The 27,016-nt window shown below is 37.9% G+C and overlaps 1 protein-coding gene across 14 annotated transcripts in view; it reads left to right on the plus strand.

Moving 5' to 3' along the window:
• Window positions 1-27,016, plus strand: part of LOC5575390 (solute carrier family 12 member 4) — a 791,918-nt gene that overhangs the window by 298,420 nt on the left and 466,482 nt on the right. For 3 of the 14 annotated variants that reach the window (XM_021849563.1, XM_021849565.1, XM_021849572.1), the window contains exon 1: window positions 23,819-24,119. The exons of 7 other annotated variants lie outside the window; for them this stretch is intronic. The gene's annotated coding sequence lies outside the window, so the exon portion shown is untranslated. Of the gene's footprint in view, window positions 1-23,818; window positions 24,120-27,016 lie in introns of those variants that run through there. 4 more of the 14 variants (XM_021849574.1, XM_021849564.1, XM_021849566.1 and 1 more) reach the window with 2 other exon arrangements.

Genomic DNA, 27,016 nt, shown 5'->3' on the forward strand with positions numbered 1-27,016 from the left:
CTCGTTTCATGCTTTTATTTGTAATCTATAAAATAGAATATAAATATTCATATAAAATGAAAATACAGTGGGATTCCGTTTTTGGCAACAAAGTTGAAATTTTCAGATGCCAAAAACGAAACCGTGACAAAATCGGAACCCTTATTTTAAATTTTTTTTTCAACTATTGGTTTTTAAAGCATCATTAGAATGTCATAACATCATGCTTATGGCACCATATGGCATCGAAACTTCAGAACGGTTCACTTCGATGCAGTAGGGTTGCACTATGCTATGAATTTATAGCGCCGTAATGTTAATTGTAGCAAACGTTCTATACACATTCTTTTTACGCCTCAACGTCTTCAATGGTTTTTAGAAGCTTAATGTACACTATTTGTATGAGTTTGCCATGTAAAATTTAAAATCGCAAAAGTGACCTTTATAAAATAATAATTTTTTTTCCTAAAACATTGTAAGAATACGAAAAAAATAAAATGTATTATTGTATTCATACAAAGACGTATTTACAAAACAAAAGCGCTGGGTATTGCAAAACGGCATAAGTTTATGTTTTATTTAATGAACATTACAATCAGTTTAACGTCTAGGCTTTAGCGTACAATTTTACAAAATTCGGTAAGTTTAGACCAGTGGTTCTCAACCTTTTTGAAATTGCGGTCCCCTTAGAAGGTCTACAAACATCTTGCGGACCACTGATAATATATTATCTTGAAGTCGAAGCTTATGCAAACGAAAGATTTGCCCATAGTGTAACTCAATTGAACGAACCACAAACTAAGAACCAAACTAAATGACTGAAATAGTTACATCTTGGGAGATTTTCACGAAAGTTCTTGTTAAGCACCAAAAATATCAATTGGATCCTGTTCACAATATTAGTGGAAACTACCAAAGATCTCATAGTAAATGAATACATATACTTGGCAGACAAACCCAAACATTGCACCGTTATACAAGAATTCGGCTATGATCATGTCGGAAACTTCAGTAGAAAATTAGCCAGGAATCTACCAAGTACAATTCTGGACTGAACACAATACGAATTAGAAAACTGGATCTTAGTATGCTAAATACAAAGAAACCTCCCATTTTGATTATGGTTGCATGAAAAAACAGCCAATAATTAACCGTATTTACCAATATAAATGCTATTAGAAGGAGTTTGTAGAAGATTTCTTCAGGAATCTTCTTAGAAGATTTTGAAAAGATATGATATATTTCCTTGGATATTTTCCAGTAATCCAAGGAGGCGAAAAATTAAAACAAAATATAATATAGGCCCAAAAGTTAGCTCCGGAAGCTGCTATTCATATTTTTAAAAAGCTCTTTTTTATGAGTAAACCATCAAAGATTAGAAATTTCACTAGAAACTAATATGGAACTTTACAACAGCTCTTAAAAACCCTGCTGATAGATTTAAGCGGATTCCGCCAATATATTGAGTGGTAATAGCGAATAATTTCTGGACACGAAGCTAGTAATGAAGATTGTTCGTCAAATCGTGCAAGAAAAAACAAAACAAAATATGCCAGGAATCTTACATAGATACCTCCAGGAATGATCTAAGTTTCATTTTGAAGCTCGCACTGACATAAAATATTCAAGCAACGCAGGTAAGGAAATACCTGGCTTGCAATTCAGTAGTGATGAACTCTAGTAAAGTAAATTAAATAAAAGACTACTCACATCTATCCATCGAACAAAAAGCACGGCACACATTTACAATGGTTTCACGGACCCCCTGGAATGTCGTCACGGCCCCTGGGGGTCCGCGGACCACCGGTTGAGAAACCCTGGTTTAGACTTCTTCCTTTAATTTATGGTTTTGAAAAAGTAAAGCATTTCATAAGGAATGATTGACTGAAGTCAAAAGGGCAAACACAAACAACTACAACTCATGATCCATAAATGTGGCTCGTAATTTTGTAGAATACCTAAACAAGCTTTTATCATTTTTACTTCAAATGAGTTTTAATTGAGCTAGATATATGTTTTACACCTAACATGTGAAATCAAGGGAAATTTATATGATCCTGCTATGAAACCTCAAGAGCCTGATACGAATCTTTGAATGCTTGTAAGTAATCTACAGGAAAACGCTAGGGCTCTGAAGGATCTGCCTAGGAATAATGCTGCGATATTGCCGAAAATTCTCAAGTTTTGAATGAATATTTTCAAAAGTTGCCAACCGTGTTTTATTTTTAGGTTACCACTAGCATTCCTAAAATTCCTCTGGAAACCTTTTCAAAATCTACAAGATTTCTCCAGAATACTCAAAATACCACTACAAATTCACACGCTATCAATTAACAGGATGCCCTAGAAATCTTAAGAGTTTATTAGAAATCATCAAATTTCGGACTTAATCCCTAATAACCAATTATACATTCTCATGATCCTGCTAGAAACCCGCGAGTGTCCGATAGGAATCTGCAGACATCCTCAAGAATCCGTTAAAATTTCTGAAAAGTCCCTTAAGAATGAAGAATCTCGTAAGGATTCTCCAGGGTACAGTTAGGAAACTCATAGACCCAGCTCGTAGGCAACAGTTTGATTATGTTGACACCCGTATCCTTGACTTCAAAACTTGTACAGAATTCTGGATCGTCTCTTAAAAAATCTAACGTCTTAAAAAATCTCCAACTTAAAGGGAACGGAGCTCTAACTAGTTGACACAGATAGATTAATATACAGACTAATGATAATAAATCTTCGAGATGTTTAGTAGAATACCTATAAGTAGATGAAAAAACCAAATTTAGTACTATACCATTTAATTCCACTAGAGTTTGTATCCTTTGACAAATACGCGTATTTCGACTTCAACTTTAAGGCCGTCTTCAGTGTCGACTTTAGACTCGACTTTACAGTTGAGTTGTAGAATACCACAAGCACAAATTCAAAATAGTCTCAATGATATTTATCGCACGAGTCAAGTAGGCTGGTCACTCAGTTGGAATGCCGAAGAGTTGAGATTCTGGTGCAGATTAATGGCCTCATGAAACGTTGCGAATGCATGACCAATGGCCATTCTGAAATAAATAAGCGCGTACGGGAGTCCTTCGTAGTTAATGAGATTTGGGGGAATATCGACGAAAATAGAGCTATGGAATGTAATCAGTGCGTAGTTGACCTGCCATTCAGATAAGTAAAGCAACAGACCCGATAATATTTACAAAAAAATCTAAATTTCGATGGTATTCAAAAATGTTGCCAAAAACGGATCCATTTTGTTGCCAAAATCGGGGGGTGCCAAAAATGGAGCATGTCAAAAACGGAATCCCACTGTACCTCTGGATCAAAATTATTTCTGGTTGGCAAATTTGCGTCTTAATGGTCAGTTGACATAGGCTCTCAGCTAATAACTGTAGAAATGCTCCTAGAACAGCTGAGAAGCAGGCTTTGTCCCAGTTCAGTCGTAACGTCGTCAAGAAGAACATATTTGGTCCATAGCAGTTTGGAGATGTCTTTTGAAGAAGTGTGTATGGTAGGGAGTCGAGAATGTCCATGGTTATGGTACCTAATTTATGCTAAGCAACTCTCGACGTTCTGATATATTCTCAGATATGCTAAGCATTCGGCTATGGCTCACAGATGGAAGACATAGGAAATAAGATCTTTATGTTGTTCGCTGTTTGAGACCACTTGTTGCTCTTGGAGGTTGTATTTGACGATTAATGTGTTTTGTTTCATGCTAAAGAACTAATTTTGGTCTTGTGTACATATTACCAGATATCGTGTTATCACGTTAGAGTTTTACCAAACTTTCGAACATCTTGTCAATAGCAGACTGAGATATGAGATCAAAATTTGTTCGTTTTAAAATATGATTTTAAAATTCCCGCCTGTCTGAGTACTTTCCTCGGCAGAATGTACAAATGCAAAAAAGGTTAGTTGGTAAAGATATCTCTCTGAAGCTAATAATTGTGGAAGTGCTCATATCAACACTAAGCTAAGGCTCTATCCGATTTTCTTAAGAAATTCTGTGAGGGTTGTACTATGGATTTATGGTGAACCTGGCTACATTGGCATTGTTGTTTTGTAGATATATAAAATTGTAATGAAATAGATTAGTTAAATGGTGGCGAGTTTGAAGTAAAACTAGGATGTAAGTTATTTTAAATGTTTTATAAGTGAAGTGATTAATGAGTAATTTTTTCAATGAATTTCAGCTTTGAAGCTGTGTAGCATGAATACTGTTGTCGAGAATCGAGAGGTCTTTATTCTAATCCGACTTATGAAATCGACGAAAATAGAAAATCAAGTAGAACTGGAAAACATCTAGCAGTTATATTTTGCCGTAGAAGTTCTCAGTGAAATCTTGAAACAATTTTGGAAAAATGGCTGGCTTGTTGTTTATAGGGGCCGCGAAATCCAGAAAAGAACTGTTGAAACATTCTTTCAGGAATTTCGGATAAAATGTGAAGAAGTTCTTAGAGGAATCGTAATGGATGAATTTCCGAATAAATACTGAATGAATCCCTGGAAAAAAAAAACTACAAACATTCTTGGCTAGAACCATTGTTCTAAATCTTCATACTTTCTGGAAATATCTTTATTTTCTTACAGCCTCAAATGGTTCGAGTCTACATAATCTTCACTGAGGAAATGGAACGTATGAGGAATGAACGATTTCTTTTACGGAATAACGTTTTTTTATGGAATAACTACACATTAAGTAGAAGTGTTTTGTTTTTCGAGAATCTTATAACTATCCCCCTCATAACCTAAACAGATAAAATGTCATAAAAAAGTATCCTTCTTATGTCCATAAACCACGTGATTTTTTTAAGCCCACCCTTTCTTCTGTATTGCAATTTGTATCCACCGAGGTCTTTGGCCAGACACCCCCTTTTAAATAACAACGTGGTTTATGGATGACCCATTAGAGTGATGCAAATTTTGAAATGTTTGCTCCCCTATGCTTAAACGATTTTAATTATAGTAAATAGCGTCCTCCCAAAGTTTGAGGTGATTTGGAAGAAATTTGGCTGTGCACATGTCATTTTAAGTTTGTATGGAGATTACTATGGAAAACGCCAATCTTTTGTGTTCAGCTCTCTATCTCTTCGTCATAATATTTTATGGAAAAATGAACAAATTCTTCTTATGTGAAATCCTCCTAGCTACAACTTTGCCGAAGACCACTTTTTGATTGGACGTCAGGATAAATTGTTATTCATCATCATAAAGTTGGTTTGCATGTAGCATGCTTCACCAACTGTTCGGCAGGCAACAGTAGTGCTCCTGGCGGGAAGAATAGATCAAAGTAATGCAGGCTACTATGTTCTACAGCAAAAAAGCAGTGTTGCTCTGAATGTAATTGAATGATCATCTCAGCATGATTGAGACTTTGTTATCAATAATAACAAATTATCCCTACGTCCCATCGAAATGTGGTCTTCGGCAAAGTTGTAGCTGGGAAGTTTTCACGTGAGATGCGTGTGTTCACTTTTCCATAGATTATAATTAAGCAGTTAGAGGACTGAACACAAAATGTTTGCCTTTCCCATAGTAATTTCCATATAAACTTCAAATAGCGTGTGCACAACCAAATTTCATCTGAATCACTTCAAATTTTGGGAGGATCATTTTTACCATAATTAACATCGTTTAAGCATAGGGGAGCAAAAACTTCTAAATTTGCATCAGTCTAATGACCCATAATGAGACTTATAAGAAAGACTTGTGAACATCCATTCGCGTTTAAAATATGAATCAGTATTTTGTTTAGTAGTATTTTTTTAGATTTATAAAATTAATTAACATTTGGAGGATATTTGGAAATTTTCTTGAAAATATCATCTTCCCGGTGAGAATCGTTTTTTTTTTGCAAATTGGGAAATATCGAACTTAAAGAATATTGTCAACTATTCTTCTATTTCTAAGTGTGAATACCCTAACAATAAGCTCGTCCGATCAGGTCTGAGCTGGGTTTTCGCAACGATGATTTTCACTCAAATTTGACAGTTTGGAAGATAATCTATTTGGAATCGGTTCCACGGAGAATCCATGATGAATCTATAAAACCGAGGCCTAGTATACTAATTTGTTTGGTAGAAGTGGATTAACAAGAAAATTTGAATCATGTTTACTCAATGTGACTCAGTTATTAGCTAAATATAAGGCACAATTTTCTGGAATGGTAGCAGTTCGAACTTTTTTCCATTTGCTGGGCGGATACGGATTAATAAATACAAATTCGATTAGCGAGGAAAAATAAATAACGTCTATAGAACTTATGTTACCTTTAGTTGGTCAATCGGATATCTCTGTATAATAAATTGTATAGAATAGAGACAACATTTTTTTGCAAAATTTTTATCGTTCAACCAATCATTTCATGTCCATTGAGCCATTGAGCTATTTGACAAGATTCAAAACCATTCAAACTTTCGGTACCGCTCTACTGAGCATTGGATGTAAGCTAGTAAGCTTTTGGTTGTAAATCAATCTACAACACTGCCACCTAACAGCAAACATTGGAAACTCGACATCAAGTTTCCTAAATCTATATACATCACATACTAATGTTACTCCCCCATCAACTGCTTTGAGTTCATGTGCCGTTTCCCGTACCTTTCTCAATGCAGTTCATGGTCCCCTGAGCTCCACACCAGCACGTGGTGCTCATCCCACTAGCCAGGACCCTTTTCGCATCGTTCCTTGCGAAAGCTCTGCCATTTTTCAAGTTTAATGTATTCTCGCTGTCACTGTCGCTGAACTTCTCAACTGAAACCGTCGTACGTAACCTACACCATGCAGCGATGGACACTTTCGAGACATGCGCCCTAGACCATCTCGACGTTCACTCACACTTGACACTGGCAAAGGACGACGCCATGAACATTGGCAAAGCTCTCATTTGACGGCGTGAGTTCGTTCGTTTGTTTTGGTTCATTTTGGGGGTGGCTTTTCGTTTTGCGAGTGAGGTGGGTCCTGCAATGGCAGCTGAAGCTTACCACCCAACTCAATACATGTTGTGGAATGTTGTCCACCTTTCGTCGAAGCCTGTCGTGCCGTAGCCGTAGATTGATGGCTGATTGTTTGAGTGATGAAGGGCGTTGAGGGTGGGGGGCTTGGATATGTGTCACCAAGATGAATGCGCCTATTTATGGATTTATTGCGTTCGCCATATCTAGGTGAATAGGTATTGTGGGATGATTTTTCATGGAGACGCAATGTTCTTTATGCCTATGCATTAAACTAAGCATTACTAATTCACATTCCTATTTTTCTCGTTTCAGGTGAGTGTTCTATAACGTTGTCAGGTAATTTGAACCACTCATATACAAGTACCAACGATGAGAAAATTCATATCTCAAGTTTCTATCTCGTGACCTTCGGTAACTGAGCAGCTCCGAGGGGTTTGGCTGCATTCACACCCAGAATCACGTTTGACAAAGAAAGTCATTTCACCTCGCCTGCGAAGCTATAAGCCTAGAACAAGAAATACCTACACTACTAGTGCTCACATGGGTTCTAAGCTTTTCCTATCTTCGTCTGTCTGCCCACCTTTCGCCCTTGCACCAGACGTCTGATGCTCCACGGCTATGATCCCTCGACAGATGATTGTCCTTTTGCCATTATACACCGCTCGTCGTTTTGGTTGTGGTGGTGTTTGTTCAGCTTGGCAGTTAGGGCACCTGTGTGAGTGTGTGTGCGCGGGGGTTGACCTCATTTCGAGCGAGCAAAATAAACCGAGAGGCAAAAGTACATCACGCGTTCCTGGAATGGGCTGTGTTTCGAGAGGGAGAGACCTTCACCCTAGAGAGGAACAGTGGAGAAATGGAACTCGTTTCAGATATTCAGCACATCTCATGGAGTTGGATGCTGCAAGAAGGAGGGTCAGTGCTGTCTGCAGTTTTCGGTTTGACATTTGGTTTTGGGCTTAAATGTAAATGGGAGAAAAACTCAATTCGACGATTTTTTTCTGTCATAATTTAGAATTAGCCTTAGCATTAAGAAATTTGCACAAATTCGTAGGTGGTACAGTCCTAAACCGTTGTATAAGGGTTGCCTCCTTCCCGTCCGTTACCAAAGTCAATGATTTGGGGCTAACCCTTGACTCTTAGACAAGATTGACGCATCCTTCAACAGATGATAGCTGCTCTGGCCACGTCCTTGCGAATGCTGAGAAATGGGAAGGAATGATTAATCGAACACCTACTTAAAAAAGAAGCAGAGCACTCTACGACTAATTCCTAACTAAATGTCTTAGTTATGGTAAATTATGTAGAAATCATAAGCCTATTTTGCTATAACTGTTAGTCTATTATATCTTACACTGAATCCGGTTTGACTGGTCATAACATTAGGGGGATTCACTTAATGACGTAAGCCGCTGCGAAAATTGACTTTCCAAAATATTTCATAGCATTGCGTAAACTGACAATGAAATAGCTCGAAGAGTTGAAAATCCTTGGTTTGTCAATCTAAGAATGCTTTTGGTACCTATGGCAATTGTTGATTCGATGATAATAAACAAACATTTTTCAAATTTGTTTTCTTGGTTTTCTCAGAATATTTAGGTACTTTGAAAGCTAAAGAAAACAATGGAAAGTAGAAAAATAATCTTTAAAATTTTAGATGCTGTTGTATGCACTGATAAATTCCCATAGCGTATGGCATAGAAATGGTATTTGTAGTCCATAATTTCAGTGAATATGAGCCTACAGGGGAAGTTGACGTGTGATGATCGTTACTGATATTTTAATTAGCGTGAGTTCCTTCAGCGCTTTGCTTTTGTTTTGAGAATTCGAGTGGCATTGATCAGAAGTGTTGAACTATTAAACTTGCAGGAACGTCGATGAAAGATACACGATCTGTTTTAGTAACGACCAAAAATGCACTGACTTTAAAGATCCGACTCGGGCCGAAACTTGTTTGTGGTATAATTTTAAAATAGGCCATATAATGCATGTTAGACTCTTTTTTCACTACAAATTTGATATTACACAATTTAGTCCAAAGCTAGATCGGAAGTGGTCGTGCAAGACACTGCTGTTGCTGTACTATAACTTAGCCGGTGTTCGTGAAATGGATAATAATGTATTTGCTCTATTGAGAAATTGTTTTATGTTGGTAATTTAACATGTGTTTGAAACTACATGCTTAGAATTGCCAAACTAAATTGGAATGAATCCCAAAACGAGCAATTTTCAGCTCAAACAACAATAACTTTCGCTATGAATGACAGACGTTTATAGCCGACAACTAGATTATTGTTATATCATAAGATATTAGAAGTGATTTTTTTCATTCGAAATAATTCATACGCAGAAATTTACTTTACGCTACTTTAAGTGGTGCTAACTCATGTGATAACCATACTTGAAAAATGTATAATGAACTTGTTTCAGTTTCCACCGAGAGGCAAATTTTTTTTCTAAATAAAACAAAACTTATATTTTGAAGTACACCGCTCTCCATTGTTCACTGCTATAAGGGATTGAAACAAAAGAGACGGTTTAAATGGTTCTTAACAGATTTTTTTTTAACGATGCACTATATTTCAAATCTTGCGCGCTATGAATTGAGCTTTTTTCTAAATGTAAGAAGCATTCTCTTTTCCTGCTCTTTCTTTCGTTTGTTCAACATTTCTGCAAACTTCGATGAATTGTTTTGGATCTTTAATGAGATGAAAAAACGAAAACGCTACACTTTCACTTTGAAAGAATTATTGAAGTATATTAAAAAACTAAGGTACAGTGGGGGAAGTGTATCAGTGGGGTAAGTGGATCATTTGTCAATATAAAGCATAAATACTTGAATATATTGAATGTTTTCGCACCATTGCTTCGTTTTAGGTTATATTATTACGCCCACACTGATACTATTGCAAAACTGGTACTACACATACACTAACACAAGCAAACTTGTTAGCTGCAAAAAGTAATCAATTTGAAAATTGTTTTCCATCAATCAAAAATCCATCTCTGTCTAAAAACGAATTCTATTATTTTTTTCGACACATGGTGAGCATTCCAGTTCTAATACAATGAAAAATATGTCATTTTTATAAATAAATACAAATATATTGGACATGGTACACATACCCCTACATTTTAATGGGGTGGTGGATCAAGAATAATTATCATTTATTGGCAGACTGCTTACGAGAATTTTAATAAGCTTCAATATCCGCAAATGTTGTTTTCTTTATTTTGTTCCATTCCCAGCTTGAATTTGTCAAATTGACCATAGAAAATTTGAATTAATCCACCTAAAAGTTTTTTTAACCTTTCTGGTATAAACAAATATAATAACAATAATAATTTCAAAATTCACACGAAACTTTACGTAGTTTATCTAAGTTGAGTTGTAAAAGAGCAAAATATACTAATTTTCCAATCGAAAGCATAATATCGTACCTTATTTGACCATATAAATTGTTCTAGACAGATGATACACATATATTCATAAATAAAATAGAACGATTTCAGTTTGTTATTCAAAAGTAAATGTAACTAATATTTTTAAACCAAGAGTGTTTTTCGAAAATATCGTTAGGAATTATCTTACAATACTTCTGTATAACTTATGCGTATAAATAGATGAATTTTCTCCAAATTTTTCTACTTTTTTTAAAAAAAAGACACCTACACGTTAATGCTTCCAGTGGACGGTTATGTACTTTGAAGGAAGCACCACACTAGACAACGGACTAGCATGCAACGCCCAGTGGCACAATCGGAAAACGTTCCTGACGAAAAGTTTTCCGGACTGAAGCGGGAATCGAACCCACACTCCTTGACACGATGTGGCTAAATGCTTGGTAACACTAACCGCACGGCCACGAAGCCCACTAACTACAATGTATCATTTTTTATTCAAATTAGTATGAACTAATATATACTTACTTTTTATTATATTTTGATTAAATAAAGATACTTTTAAATTTTAAAGTATTAAAATGTAACATTACTAGCACTAATAACAAAAACGAGGGTTATATGATTCTTATTAAACATAATCACACTACATTTGTTTCGAGAACAGATTTTTTTTAATGGTGATCCACTTACCCCACCATGGTGGGACAAGTGGATCATTTGGCGCAAATTTTTAAGTCTCCCATACTCAATACATAATAATCAGAAAAATCGGAATAAATGACGATTTGAAGTATTATAGTCCCTTATTTGTTATCCACAGAAAAAAGTTTGAGTTACATTATTCACGTTAGCTGTACATAACAATGAAGCTAACTATTGATTTTTCTGTATCCACTTACCCCACGGTACCTTAATTGAATTTTAAACTTCAATTCACTTTTGCAAAATGAAGAAAATCTGAAAAACACTTGTAAGGCGAGCAAACATCGTGAAACTTAAATATGTTTTTTTTTATTTTGTAACAGATAGGCCTGTTTCATCTGCGACTTACAGTCTTCTTCAGTATCGAGTGCTCATCTTATTTTATTATTGACCAAAAGGCGTTCAGCCCCTGGTGGAAGTTTAAGGAAATGTTCTTCTGAACGTGTAATGTTTTAGGTTCACGATTCACATTAGCCTTAGGAGTTTTACTTATTTGACACTACATGGGTCACAATTCACTACGATAAATCTTCGCCAAATGAATATTTCTTCAACACTGCGCTCGGCCCTGAGCTAAACGTGACTAGCGCAACGTACCCTGACGTATTTTATAGGCTGAACAATATCCACTTCTTTCAATATTTGGTAATCCAATATTCATGTGCTGCCATAAGATGCCATTCTACATTTTACCGCGTGTAAGCTAAATAAAACTGCTTTTGGTATACCTCTTTAAACATTCTGGTTTCAAGGCCGCATTGAATAACTGGAATGTTCAGTATTTTATATATTTTATATAGAAATGTCATTCCTTCAAACAGAATAATTTCTTATTGAACGAATTCATTGTTTTTGTGAAAGAAAATCTAATCTGATCTAATGTAATCTAATCTAAGCGCTTGCACAGCCAATATTGAAAAGCATCCTGGAAATACCTAAATTTATTCAGCTATTTTCTTGTCAGTATTAATATTATTGTTAGTAATATATATTTTTAACACAATTGATAGAATCATGACGATTAGGTTATTCACGCATGAATAAACCTAATAGATAACAAAAATTCAATTCAATGAAAGAAGAAACGGGGACAACCGTAACAGCCGTTTCGATTCAGGGTTATAGGTAATTTCGTTGGAGTGGCGTTGCTAAAAAAGTTAATACACACTCCATTGTTATTCTCCTGGTTTGGGACATAGGTATTTCTTTGTTTATTTTTGTTTTTGTGAAAGAAAATAAACAAAAAATAACAAATAGGTAACAAAACCAATTCGTTTCAATTTCATTTGCTTGCCTTGGTTGTTTTTTTTTTGCATTTTGAGTTTTAACATCATCAGATGGTGTAAATATTTCAGCTCCCGAACAAATCTTCCTGCGTTTCGCCTTCGTGGTGACCGTGTTCCGCTTGACGTGTTGCAAAAGATTTTTCTCAAACGACTCACCAACTTAAGAATTATCGACCTGCACATTTAGTGATTGTGATGATTGACTGACACTGGATGTTGGTGCACTACGAAATCTTTCCAGTGCTTCAGGATCATATTTCTCGTCTACAATGACCTTGTCAGAGAAGGGGACAATACCTGCTTTTTTAAAACCGCTGATGATGTTAGTTTTATCTAGTTGACACCAGGCCTCTGGAATTAATATGGAAAACACCGCTTTTGATGTTCTCACACCGTATTTTTTGCGCTACCAAGCAATCAATAGTTCGTCGAACCTTTGCTTCAGGGGTTTGAAAACCGTCAGGTAATTGCTTGTAGTAGATGGCTTGTGTGACGAGGTAGTTTCAAAATCACTACTTGCTCCTGTACAGCTTTTTCAACAAGCTCGAGACTTACATTCGAGCAATGTCCGACATAAATTAAGACAACAGGGCGCTGTTTCGGAATCCATCTTAGAAATTGCTGGCAAAAGTAGTTGGTGAAAGTATCGGTATCCATCCGTCCATTATTTGTGTCTGTGTAACCTGTTCCAGCGAATCCTCGTCTTGAGGTGCCACCCAACTGGTCCAGACGTTATTTCCTCTAAAAACGATCAATGAAGGTAGTTTTGCTACAACTGCATTTGCTCCCATGAGAACAGCAATATTCTCTTTCGCTGATCCTGCTGTTACATAGCTTTACCCTTTTCACCAATCCCTTTAACACGTGTTGGATCATGACAAAAATTTGTCTCGTCCACGTTGTAAATACAACCTGGCGACAATCCTGCAGTGATTTTTCTCAGATGCTCAAAACGGTTATCCCTAACGAATGGGTTCACACTCCTCTTCAGAGCGACCTCGACAGCTTGGGGTTTCTACTGAGATAATCCGAGGCGTTTTTCGAAGTTTCGAATGTAATCGTTTCCCGGAATCGAGTCTGTGAACGGATTCGGGTTATATTTTTCCTTGAAGTACCGTGCGACAGCAAGTGAGATTTCTCGCTTAGACAAACTGAAACCCCACCTTTCCATTGTCTTTACGCATTCGGCCATCCGGGTTTCTACACCAAATTGTAAAGCTGTACATCTTCCTCTCGTAGTACTTTTCACGTCTCGTTGCCCATTGACTCGCTTCTGCAGTGTTGATCTTGGAATGCCGTAGCCCCTGGCGGCCCTGGACAAGGTCATCCGTTCACTTTTTACGGTTCGAATCGCGGTTTCCAAAGAACACTGAGAATACCGCTTGTTTTTTTTTTCACGTAGGAACGGGCCAATTCTACTAAAAATGAGAAAGGAATAATGTATGCATTAATCTTGGCATTGATATTATGTTCGAAATAATATCAAACTTTCCAACAGAAGATAGGTAGTTAACAAAGGTTAAATTGCGAAAGAAAAATTATGATCCACTTGCTCCACCAGTTGCAAAACTGTGGGAAAGCATAGTACACTGCTTATTTTCCACTTTCACCATCCACAGCCATAATATTTCATATCAATCTAATTGAATGGAGTGTATAACTAATCTGTGAATATAAATTGTTGTTAATAATTATGGTCTGAACGATTCACAACCGGTAATGCAAATACGGCAAATACTGAAATCAACTTTTCACGAGAACGATTTTGACGTTTCAAGAATTTGACTGTGGTAGTGTGTGTGTGCACAGAGTGTATTTTGGTAGTGGTGATAAATCCTTTTTTTTTTTTTTTCTAAAAGTTTTGATTTACTGTTCATTTATAAAAATACTAACTACAACTCTTTTATGTGTCGCATAACTATACATATATGGTAATAATTAGACATCAAAGGTTTGTAAATCTTAACAGTTGTTATTGTCTAACAGATGTTAAGACAAGATTTAAATACTGCCCTAAATACATTCTTATTATTCCATCTAGCTTCTCGTATGAGTTTTTTGAAAGAAAAGAGACTTGGCTTCTTGTAATGTATAATATTGTAGGCCATTGCTTCAGCTACTAAGTATAGTGCAGCTTTTTTTAAATAATTTTTCTTGGTTATACCATTATATAATATTTCTTCTGGCGATCTTAATTTTAGTTTAAGTCTTTTTTCAATTATATCTGTAATCCAATTCCATATAATTCCTGATTGGTGACACTCTTTGATTCGATGGATATTTGTATCGGGTTTGTGACAAATTTCACAGAGGTTATGGTCCACTTTATCGGTATAAATGTACATTTTTGCTTTGTTTGGTATTACATCGTTGAAAATGAGGTAAAGGATCGATCTTGTACTCAAACTTAGAAAGGAATGATTAATGTTTTGCCATATACAATCCCACCAAAAATGTGGAAACTTTTCCTGCACATTTGGTTGTATTTTCATTTCATTTATGAAATAGTTGTATAATGTCTTATTATTTTCAACACATGTATGATTTTCAAGCTTCCTCGCCTCTTCAATCCATTTTTTAGCGTTCATAGATAAACTCCTTAAGTTACTTTGTTTTAAAAGAAAATGGTATACTTTTGTACTACCGTCAAACAAAAGATTTCTCATAAATAAAGCCTTACACTGACTTTCAGGGTCGATTAGCTTAAGCCCCCCTTTGCAGTACTCGAGGTATAATTGATTCCTATTTACTCTAAAGAAGTACGTGTTCCACAAAAAATAGCCTGTCCTTTTCTTTATTTCTGCTATGTGCGAGTTATTTAGCGGTAGCACATGCGAAACATACCACAGTTTCGATAGTAGGTACGTGTTCAGAATGATTATTCTTTCAAGCAAACATAGATTTCTTGCACTATGGATTTGACAAGCAGCTGTAAAGGCCTTAAGGAGTGCATCAAAGTTAACCTTTATCATGTCCTTCCATTTTTTTTCTTATTTTCATACCAAGAACTTTAATTTCCTGTTTTTCGGGCAACATTTGTGGGCCTAGTGAACAATTATTGAATCTAATAAATCCAGATTTTCTAAAATTAATTTGTATTCCTGCTTGTAAGGCAAAGTCGGACATTATTGACATGACTAGGTCAAATTCTTCATTGTTTCTGATTATTAGTGTTAAGTCATCCGCATATGCCATTATTTTATAGAATTTTCCATCTATCATTAGTCCTATAGTTGAATCGTAGAGTTGCCGGATCAGCGGTTCCACGTAGAGCGAAAACATCAGCATGGATAGCGGACAACCTTGACGAACTGACCGATGAATTCGGAATGATGAAGTCAGGCCACCGTTCACCATTACTTGTGATGACGCGTTAGCATACAGTGTTTTCACGAAATTGACAAACTGCCCAGGAAGATGAAATTTCGCCAGTGTTTCCCAAAGCCTATTGTGATTCACAGCGTCGAACGCTTTCTGCAAGTCCAAGCTAAGTAAAGCAAATTGTATTCGCTTACTTTGTTGTGTGCGTACAACTACCGTCCTTAATTTATCCAAATTTTGGTTACAGGACCTTCCCTCAAGCCCTGCTGTTTGCCCTTCTGCGATTAGAAACTCCATACAGGTTTTGAGTCTGTTTGCGCATATTTTCGCCAGAATTTTGTAGTCTGTATTTAGTAGGCTTATTGGTCGATAGTTTTGCAGATCTTTTTTGTTACCGGACTTGAAAATCAACACGATGATGCCACTGGAAAAGTTTTCTTGCATAGCAAGAGATCCGTCGAGAAATCCGTTGAAGAGTTTCAATAGATCCTCTTTTAGAAGCTCAAAATGTTTTTCATAAAATTCGTATGTAAGCCCATCAGGGCCTGGAGCCTTCTTCCTCGTAGCATTCCGAATCGTCGCAAGAAGCTCTTGCTCTCCAATTGGCGCAACTAAGTTGTTTCCCAGATTCTGTGGTAGCATTTTGTGCACGTGGTTCATTGCTGCGTAGGTTGATCTTTGGTGGACTTGCGGTTCGGAGAATTGCTTCTGTTAATGATTATACACAGCCTGCTTGGTAGTATAGCCTTCTGAAGTTTCTATTTCCAGCTGTGGAGTGTTGAAACCACGTTTCATAATTCGTGACACTTGAAATATGCTTAGTTTCTCACTCTCTAGCATGGTTGACGGCTGAAGCTTGGTGCGTAGACTTGACAAACGTTGTTCCTCGAGTCCGACGATCGCTGACTTGACGCTACTCATCTTTTCCTGTACGTTTAACCCATCTGACTGTTGGTGCATCAAATCACTAAGTTGTTTGTAGTAACATTCTTTCTTTATTGCATTGGATCGGTTAAATTTAAATGCTTCCGACTTATAGAAACTTCTTACTTTGTTCTTAAAGTCGTACGACCACCATTCAGAAAAATTCATCTCATGCTTACGACGTTGCTTTAGACTAGCGAAAATTCTAGCGAAATTCTCGGAAATCTCGTCATCTGCTAACAGGGAGCTGTTTATTTTCCAATGACCTCTACCCATAGCCATAGGAACGTTTGGAGGGCTAATTTCAAATTTGAGAACTACTGCGTGATGGTCAGAAAATGGAACTGGTGTCGTGATGTAGTCTCTCTGGCGACGTAAGAGATCTTTATTACCATAGAACCTATCCAAACGTGAAGCGGAGTTGAGCCTCAAAAAAGTATACTCTCGCTTTTTGGATCCAAGATCTTCAAACTTGAGCAGGCTGACAAGGTTGCGAAGTCGAGATTTCCTGGTTTTTTCAACGGTCACGAAACTGTCGCCGCCATCATCGGAGCCAGATTTGCTGCTCGCTGTGAGAGGTCGTTTATTAGAGCGCTCCTTCTCCTCGGCCGTAATTTCGTCTGACGTGTCCTCCTCGGAATCTGCTTTGGAAGCAACATCGGACTGCCGGTCTGCAGCCACCTCAACGATGGAATTTCCTTCTATCTGCTTCTGCCGCATGCTGCCATCCCTTGACGAAACTAGTGTCACCATTGACGTCTGTAGCTGTTCGTGTACTCTGGATGATGTTGCGGCTCCAATCACAGCATCGGCATATGTGTTTTTGCTGGTTATCGATTTTTCGCTATGTGGTATTACCACCCCAGGGGCTGCACCTTCTGGAAGGCGTCGTTTGTTTTGCGGACAATCTGCTTTGAGATGCCCCTCCTCCTTGCACAAAAAGCACCGTTGTTTTAGTCCCTCGTAGTACAGCCTTGCTCTGCGATTAGCGACGAACAAAGTTGACGGTATTTCTTTTTTGATATCCATGTATATCCCTCGGACTCCGGTGAAAAGATCCAACTCCAGCTCCGCTGGGAATCTCTCTCTGACCATGCGTTTGATTGTGCCATATTTCCCAAAAACAAGCGAAACTTCCAGGTCTGATATCTCGGGCGGCAAATCGAAGACCCTCACGTAACGAATGCATCCTCCTGCAACCGTCATTCGTATTTCCACAGTTGTTCCGTTGGAATACCGGAACGTGTGTAGATCCGTATTCTGTAGAAGAGCCTCTTTCATCGCTGCTTCTGATTTGAACTTGATGCAGACAACCCGCTCATCAGAGATTTTGTAGCTTGACTCCATGGTTTTCTTATCGGCATCGAAAGCTTTCACAAAGCGAGCAATCTCCACCAGGGTGGGTCCTGCAGCGGTTTCTGGGAACTGAAATACCAGCGTGTTTTTAACTACTCCATTCGACATTCTTCCTTTGGCTTTTTACCGGTTAGCCAGATACGGCTTAGAACGTAGCCAGAAACAAAGCGGATTCACAAACAATAGCTGATTCTCAGTGCAGCGGTTAAACAAAAAACGTCTTTACGCTTTGAAAACTGATCATCTACTAAATCCTTAATATGATTTGAAACTATAACACAAAATGTTTGAGAACTCAAAATTCATTTTATTTTAGTTTATATAACGAAATGAACCACTTATTCCACTGAACCTTATTATATGTGCATTGTCATAACCGAAATTAACATACAGATACATACAGATCTGTCTGCAATGAAACGCAAAAGTACTGTTTTCCACACGGTTACATTACGCGGCATGTGAATTTTGTGCAAAATACGACAGTTTATTTATTCTCAAAAAATCTTAATCTTTAGTTTTAATGATGATCAACTTGTTTTATAAAGTTTTAGTTTTGATGTCGCTAACGTCCTTCAAGACACTACCCCACAATGTTACGTTAACAAACTCGTTACATGGTGCTTGCCTTCAGTTTGTCGATTGTCCCACACTAACAAGATCCTGCTCCACTTGGTTGAACCACCCAGTTCGTTACCCCCCTCTTCGTGTTGTAACGGCCGGATTCGAGGTGAACATCATTTTTGCAGGATTGTGGTCCGGCATTCTCACAACGTTCAACGCCAATCGGCATAGGTGGCTATCTGGATACTGTTTCACCGTAGAGTTACGTATGCTCGTGGTTCATTCTTCTCCTTCATATTACGTTTTCACATACTCCACTGAAGATCTCCTAAGCTAGCGCTTGTAGGTCCTCTTCGAGCATTGTCCACTTTTCATACGCGTAGAGGACTACCGGTCTTATTAACATCTACTACATGGAATACTTAGTGCGGAAATGAAGTTTACCAGACCGCAAGGTCTTGTGGAGTCCGTAGTAAGCACGACTTCCGCAATTCTTTGCTGCAGTTGTTATCCGGCGTTACCATGTGACGGAAGCCATTCATTTTGTTGTCTTGGTCTTCCGCCTCTAAGCCATTTAGGTGTTCATCGTAGTGCTGCTTCCACCTTTCAATCAACTCACGTTCGTCCGTCAAGACATGTCCATTAGGGCGATTCAAATTTTAAAAATGTTTGACAATTTAGTCTCCATCCTTACCATATAAATAGAATGAGTTTTCACTGTGGGATAATAAGTTTGTACTTATATACCAACACTAGCGTGTTTGAAACATGTATCAAAATTTCTCCACAGTAATTTCCATATAAACCTACTTTGACTTTGGGCAACCTCCAAATCACTACCTAGAAAGCTGAAAATTTCACCGAACACTATTTTTATAGTCAGGATGGTAAGGAACATATGGGAGATTGGTTTCTCAAACATTTTCAAATTTTGAACCGCCCTTATCTCCATCATTATCCTATTTATATTTCGGCTCGCGACACAAAGTCTTTGAGTTTGTCCATTGAGGATCCATTGAGTTTCCTGTAGAATTTACGCGTTTCTTAAGAACAATACAGCTGTTCCATGAATAGATGGGTTTGCTGTCTCCGCCGTCGTTTGTTTCGTTCCAAATTTTTTGACGTGTACCTTGCTGTAGCATCATCGCCTGTGCTGCATTCTTCTTGTCCAAAACCGACTGACACCCATCGTACAACCAACCGTTCCATCGATTTGATTCCACGAAGCATGTGGCACTGTATTAATAATGGCTGCTTTGACAAACCTCCAGCAGTCCTCATGAGGGGCTTCGGTGAGCTCTCCCTTATCCGGTAACGCTGCTTCAAGGCTTTGCACATAGTCAGTTGCGACTTCGGGTAGCTTGAGTCGTTTCCGATTGTGCCGTGGCGGGCGTCGGTACCAAATGTTGTTCACAACGGAAAGTCTTTGGCGCACTTTAACCATCACAAGAGTGTGGTCCAAATCAATGTTTGCTCCGCGATAGGTTCTGACGTCGGTAATATCCGAGTAGTGTCTTCCATCAATCAAAACGTGGTCGATTTGTAATTCAGTCTGTTGGAATGCTCTCCAGGTTTATTGATATGGGAGTCTGTGCTGGAATTAGGTACTACGTATGGGTATGTTTTTTGAGTCTCAGGCAGTTTTCGTTTGTAAGCTAGTGAGCGTTGAACTTCTCTATAATCAGTCTGAATTGCTACTCCTGGCCAACCTGAGCGTTGAGATCTCCAATAAAGATTTTGAGGTCATGGCTAGGGCAGCTGTCGTAATCACGTTCCTGCTGCGCGTCATCGTTATCGTCACTTGCAAGATGAGGGCTGTACACCTCGATTATATTGAATAAACAGCCTTTGATCCTCAAACAGTACATTCGATTGTCGATTGGCCTCCTCCCAACCACGCAAAATGCAGAGGTTTTGCCCATCATGATAAAAGCTGTGCATAGCTCGTGCCGCATCTATGATAGATGTTAGAACCATCCTTATACGGATGAACTGTCGAACCTTTCCAGTAAACTTCATACAGCGCTACGATGTCGAATTTGCATACCGTAATCCGGGGGTAAATTGATCACTATTTTAAAACTTTTTGTTGTATAATCCTTCAGACTTCAAATATTGTCAAATAAATTTCGACAAAACCATTGATCTTTATCAGTTTATGAAATTGATTTTTCATTAAATAATATTAAACATATCATAAAAATAGTTTTAATATCAAAAGTTTAAAATGACACATTGGGGCGAAATTGATCACCATATCACAGAACAGATTTTAGAATTAAAAATTTCCCTGTCTACTAAATTTGGATCTTCTGAATCTGAAAATGTTGTCAAAATTCTTACAACTCGAGTATTTGATCAGTTTATTGCAAAATTAAACATTGAAATCCTGCCTAATACGCCTAAATGTAGGCAATTTCCCTAAAAATGTGCATATTATTCGAGATTGAACGGTTTTATGAGCAAAAAACTATATATTCTATGCTGTATGATATCAAAATTAAGTGCAGTAGTTCATACTTAAGCTTACACATCATTTTAAACACTCAAAGTTAACATGTAGGCATTGCACCAGTGGATTGTTTGGCACAGACATTTCCAACTGTATTGCTTGCACCTTCAAAAACTGTGAATATTTCTATGCAAAACTGTAAAAAAGAAATAGTTCAAAATCATCATAAAACATCTATAATCTAGAAAACATGGAATGTCTGTTGTGTCAATGAAACCTTCAGCATCCTTGGAAGGAAATGTTTGTTGGTACCGAACTGATCAAATTCACCCCAATGATCAATTTGCCCCCGAATTACGGTACCTTCTCAAGAAATTGAGAGACTTACAGTTCCATTATCCAAGTTTGCAATCGTTAGTCCATCTTCGATGCCTGGTCCCATGCTAGTTGTGTCGGTGCGATTTTACATTTACCCTACGTAGAGAGAAGTCCCACTTCCCTGTCAGCCTACAACCAAGGTCCCACCGGTGTTGGTTAGCCGATCTTTCCTAGGGTTACTCGTACCCCAGGCGGCATCGCAGTTAAGTAGGGATTGGAGTTACTGGAAAAGAGGCTAAGTACCACAAACGGGCTTAATTTTATATCTGCATGTACACGAACGCAAGAACCAGTAATATACCACCCAACTTACCGTTTGCTTAATTAAAAATGGTTGTTAAGTTTTTCAACCAGTGACTCATATTATCATTAAAGAGATACAAAACAAACAACAAAACAAGTATTCTCACAATCGTTTATCCCAAATGATGTGTTTTAAGATACAATCGCAAGAAAAATAGTTTTGACAAACACAGGAAGCAACATAGTTGCAGTCTTTTCAACTCGTGATTAGTCAGTTATTTTAACACCATTTATATTGTATACATGTAAAAAATGTGTCATGTAGAGTTCATGGTTGATTGATTGTCTCTTTATTATGGGTAAATTCAGAGCCCATGAAACATTTTTCTATATTGTTCATTTCGTTCCCTCTAGCCTTTACACAGGTGAAAAATGAAAGAGTGATAAATTGATGCTTATATTATATGTTTCATGAACCACTCGAATAAAACCGTATCCACGTGACAGTTCCTGTATTTTGCTGTCAGTGTTCAACCCAGGGGGAGCAATCTGCCTCTTGCTCACTAGACTCAGAGCATCATTTTCTCTGTTGTCCGCGAAGCCTATCTCAATTTCGAAAAACGTGCGCCTTACCCACACCGCGTCTGTTCTGGTTCGCAGCATCCCATCCTGAAAGCTCTCGCTCTCAACACCCAACGAAAGCTCATCACTATTGGAAGATGTTCCGAAGGGTATGCGATATGCAATACGAATCGAAACGATACACACAATTTCCAGCATTGTTTATGTTCGTTTCGTCATAAACAATGCTGAATATAAAAAAAAATGTTGGGGAGGGGGAGCTTCTCAGGGCATTTTCCAATTGATTCCCAAAAGGTTAGCAGAAGTTTCCAAACGATTACTAATGGTTAACAAAGTGTTCCCAATAATATCCAAAGGATTTACAAGACTACCCAAGAGATTCTTCAGTGTTCTCAGGGATTCCAGTGGGCTCCTTAGTCTCCTCCTACAAAGCCAATTGTACCAATTTTAATATATGAGGCTATTGTTTTTTCTATGTGGAGGAAAACTGTCTAACATTTTGTACTGCTGGAAGCTTTTGGGCAATTGCTGACAGCACTGTGAAAAAACTGTGATGACTTTTGAAACTTTTAGTAAAATTTTACTAAAGAATTTTTACTTTTACAACAGTCCCTTGGTATGTCCTTATGACATACTTCGACTATATTCTCATTCAAATTCCGAACAGCTTTAAATTTAGAGCACTCGACTTTGTATGCGAAACTTTTCATATGAAATGTTTCAATATTTGCTGCTCAAAGGGTTGCAACTTAGGAGACTCGTTTTAGTGAGTATTTTTCATAGACATCTATGCAAACTAGGGCCCAGATAGCCGTAGTGGTAAGCGCGCAGCTATTCAGCAAGACCAAGCTGAGGGATGGAATGTTTCTCGACTTCCCAGGGCATAGAGTATCATCGTACCTGCCACACGATATACGCATGCAAAAATGGTCATTGGCATAGTAAGCTCTCAGTCAATAACTGTGGAAGTGTTCATTGAACACTAAGCTGAGAATCAGGCTCTGTCCCAGTGAGGACGTAATGCCAATATGAAGAAGAAGAAGATGATTAGATCTCCGGAATTAGAATCAAAGTCTCTGAAAAATATGAAGCAAAAATGAGGAAACGTCCGGAATGAGAAACATGTAATGTTTTCACATATCACTGTTTATTTCAAATTACTCAATTTGCAAAACATCGCATACCCTTAACGCATCGCACTTTCACAAACACCTCCCGCGTGTCGACAGGGATGCTGAGAGAAAGCTCCTCTACCCCTATTTCCTGTCGTTATCTCCCGTTTTTCTCTGGTATAGGTGTGAGAAGCATGTGAACCAAACGTGCTTCGCCAACACAAAACCCCAGGCAGAGCTTGAGCACAACAAGGGTCCTTCCAGCCAACGTGTTTCTTTCCGGAGGGAACGTTCCGAAAGCCCCTTGAATATGGCCCCCGTAGTCGTAGTCATCGTCAGCTGAGAGAAGCTCAAGCCCGGATTGCTCTCCGGTGTTCTCCCACTGAGACTTGGGTTGGGTTGGGATGCTGCAGCAGCAGCTGCTGTCTAAGTTGGATGCTGTATTGTGCTGAATGTTGTGCCGTATTGTGCAAGTCCAACCCCGTGATTCGCTATAGCTTTTGGGAGGCTCATCGCATTCTCCGGGTTGTGGCAAATTTGGAAGCCCAGTTCTTTTCAGTCGGAGCGCTGACGTCACATAGGGTATATCCGCAGTCGGAGTTTTCCCCATTCCGTGGTGGTACTGTACTGTGTGTGTCCCTCTGCTGAGGAAGATTTGGTGTTTGCTGCTGATTCCTGGGAACTTTTGGTGCTGGCTGGTGTGCTGTGATTCTGGCCGAGGTTCGACAGCGGCCTTGTGTCCGATGTGTGAAGTTCCCATCGGAAGTGTGACGGATTGTGGCTAGTGAGTTGTGATTGCTGAAGAAAGTGCTCGGGAAATAGAGTCTTTTTCCCCGGAAGGAAGCTGCAGCAGTGTCAAGTGAGTGAATGGTTTCAAAACAGATTTGGAAGTGCCTGGTGCTGAAAGAAAATGAGAGGAAGTGAAGATTCGAGCGGACGTGGGAAGACAATTTAATGGTTGAATAATCCCCGGAAAAAGATTGATGAGCAGAACGGAAGTGCAAAAACACATTAAGTGACAGAAGCTGGATTGTGTACGCGAAGAAAGAGATGAAGAAGCTTTCGGATAATGAGTAATTTAAGTAATGAATTGAGAGGAAAAACATTGAATCAATATTTCAGCGCGGGGTGAATGTTTTGAAGTGCTTGCTCGTGTGATCCCTTGAAATCGATCCGGCAATAGTAGTGCCCGGGAGCTGCCTGGGACGACCGGAAATCCTCCTTCCCAAATGGGTTCGAGATCTTAACAAGCAATCATCGTGTCGGTCGGTGCTGGGATGTCCGGAGCAGGCAGAGGCTGGGCTTTTATGTTGTTTGTCTTTATGTAGGCCATAACATTATGGAACGTATATTCCCATTTGCCTCTCTCAGGGTGGCCAGGTTGGCTTTTTTTTTTGCGTTATCGGTAGGTTTGATGAACAAAAATCGGAAGTTATCGATAGGCTTGACAAATTGTGTAAAAAGTGCTGGACATAACTTCAAACCCTGTTTGATTATAAATTTGAAATATCATACTGATTTTCTAAAGTCTAACGCAAATCTACAATAACTTCAAAGCCATATATGGAGGGATGTTTTGGTTCAAACGTAGTAGCTTTGCCATTGGGGACTGCCCATAAACCTCGAGGTCATTTTTATGAATTTTCAGCTGGTCTTTGGTCTATACAAAAACTTTAAAATTTGTACCGTCGCTTTTAAGATGGTTACGATGATTTGAAAAATTATGATTGCAAAGTTCTTGAACCAGAAGATGCTTAGTTTGATTAAGTCCAACCCCAACCAGATGAAAAACAGAAAATGATACTTTTTAGGCTAACGAACTTTTTTATTCTTCTTCTTGGAATGGCTGGGACAAAGCCTGCTTCACAGCTTAGTGTTCAATGAGCACTTCCATAGTTATTGATTTAGAGCTTTTCTTGCCAATTGACCATTTTTGCATGTGTATAACGTGGGAAAAGCTAGAAGATACCCTTAAAAGTCGATAAAATTTCCTTCTTGCGAAATCGGCCTTAACCGACCGGAAAACGAACTCAGATCCCTTGCATTGTACACGCAGACGTTACCACTAGGCTAAGGAAGGTTCCAATTATTCTAACTTATTACACATATATGAAATAAACCAGAAATGAGCAGACGTAACATTCGAAATATTTTCATTGTACAGTGAAATAGCGCTCAATTCTAATATTTGATAGTTGGTCAACAGCTCACTCGTATGGCTTTTGTTCTAGTTTGACGTTTGCGCACTACCACTACCTACTATTCGGTTGGCCAAAAAAGGATTTTTAGCTTTCGGCGGTAATGTTAGCGTGACTTTGTTTTAAATTGTTACTTGCTGTTACGTTCTGTTTATGGATAAGGATAGTCATAAATATATTTGGAGACTTTCAAGAATCTCTGAATTTGTTCAATCAGAATCTTAATGATATTTTAAACACTGTCACCCATTTTCCAGAACGTTATCATCTTTCAGAAATTATGCCTCTAAAATATTACACAATTCTTTGCTTCAAGAAATTTCCTTATCCTCTTTTATTGAAGTATTCTGCATTGCGCACAAATTTTGCTTATACAAGAATCATCAGTTTCAAGAAATATTTAAGAGGAAAATAACCGAGATCCTTTTACATGTTTTCTAAACAAGTTCTTTTTCCATTCAATACTGAAGCATTTTTCATGAAAATCTATCGCATCCACTTTTCAAACGCCACGCATGACACTGACGAAGGCTCCAAGTGATAGTTAAACCACGCGTATCTGTCAAAAGACAACACTGTGGATCAAGTTTTTGCCTCAAGCTTCAAAATACCGCTATTTACTCAATTTGTGATCTCAAAACCTAATGCTGTTTTCGAAAATGTTACAACACGCCTGATTTTTTTGATATCGTTTGTTGAAACTGCATTATTTATCGATTTCAGTCAATTTGCATGCAAGTTCAGAAGATTGTAAGCTAATTTTGAGCTAAATTTATTACAGAAATCAGTATTTAAATACTGAAGAATACGGTTCAACGCAGTTTGTTTTATTTTCGTCACTAAAACGGCACCGTGATTTCGGGTGAAATTGATCATTTTTCATGGTTTTGCTAGTCTGTTTTCTATAATGTTAACAATGCCAAACAACTAAATGCAGGAAAACAAGTACGAAGGTGAGCCTCATCGACTTATGTACCGAAATTTTCTAACAAATGTCATCTTAGTGTTAACAAATATCTCTAAAATAAAAAATCAGAGGATCTCATTTCGGGATGAAATTGATCACTTGTCAATGCCATTATTGTGAGTTTTCAAAACAACTCTATATGATGAATTTGAGCTCCCTGAATCCGAATATGCTTGTCAAATTTTTAACAATGCAATATTTATATAAATAATGAATAGTTGAATTTCAAGAATTACGCGGAAAACGCCTAAATGTATGCAATTTCCTAAGGAATTCAATGATATCTAACAGAAATTCAATTAATTCAACCATATGAGCTAATTGATACGAGTTTTTGTGATGAAAACAGGTTTAGGGATATATCTCAAGCATCCTCACAAACTTTCAGTTTTATACCATGTTCAAATCTTTGCTTATAAACAGAAGTTCATAGGTGTTTGTCAATACTGCACCGTGCATGATTTTGAAATTTTATATTATTTTTATAGTAATAAACATTCTTTAACGCAAAAAACTTCACAACACACAATTCGAAAATAGTTACAACAAGCAACGTTCATTTACTGTAGCTTACATTGATATTTGTGCTCC

Source organism: Aedes aegypti, chromosome 3 (genome assembly GCF_002204515.2).
Source record: "Aedes aegypti strain LVP_AGWG chromosome 3, AaegL5.0 Primary Assembly, whole genome shotgun sequence".
Classification (NCBI taxonomy): Eukaryota; Metazoa; Arthropoda; class Insecta; order Diptera; family Culicidae; genus Aedes; species Aedes aegypti.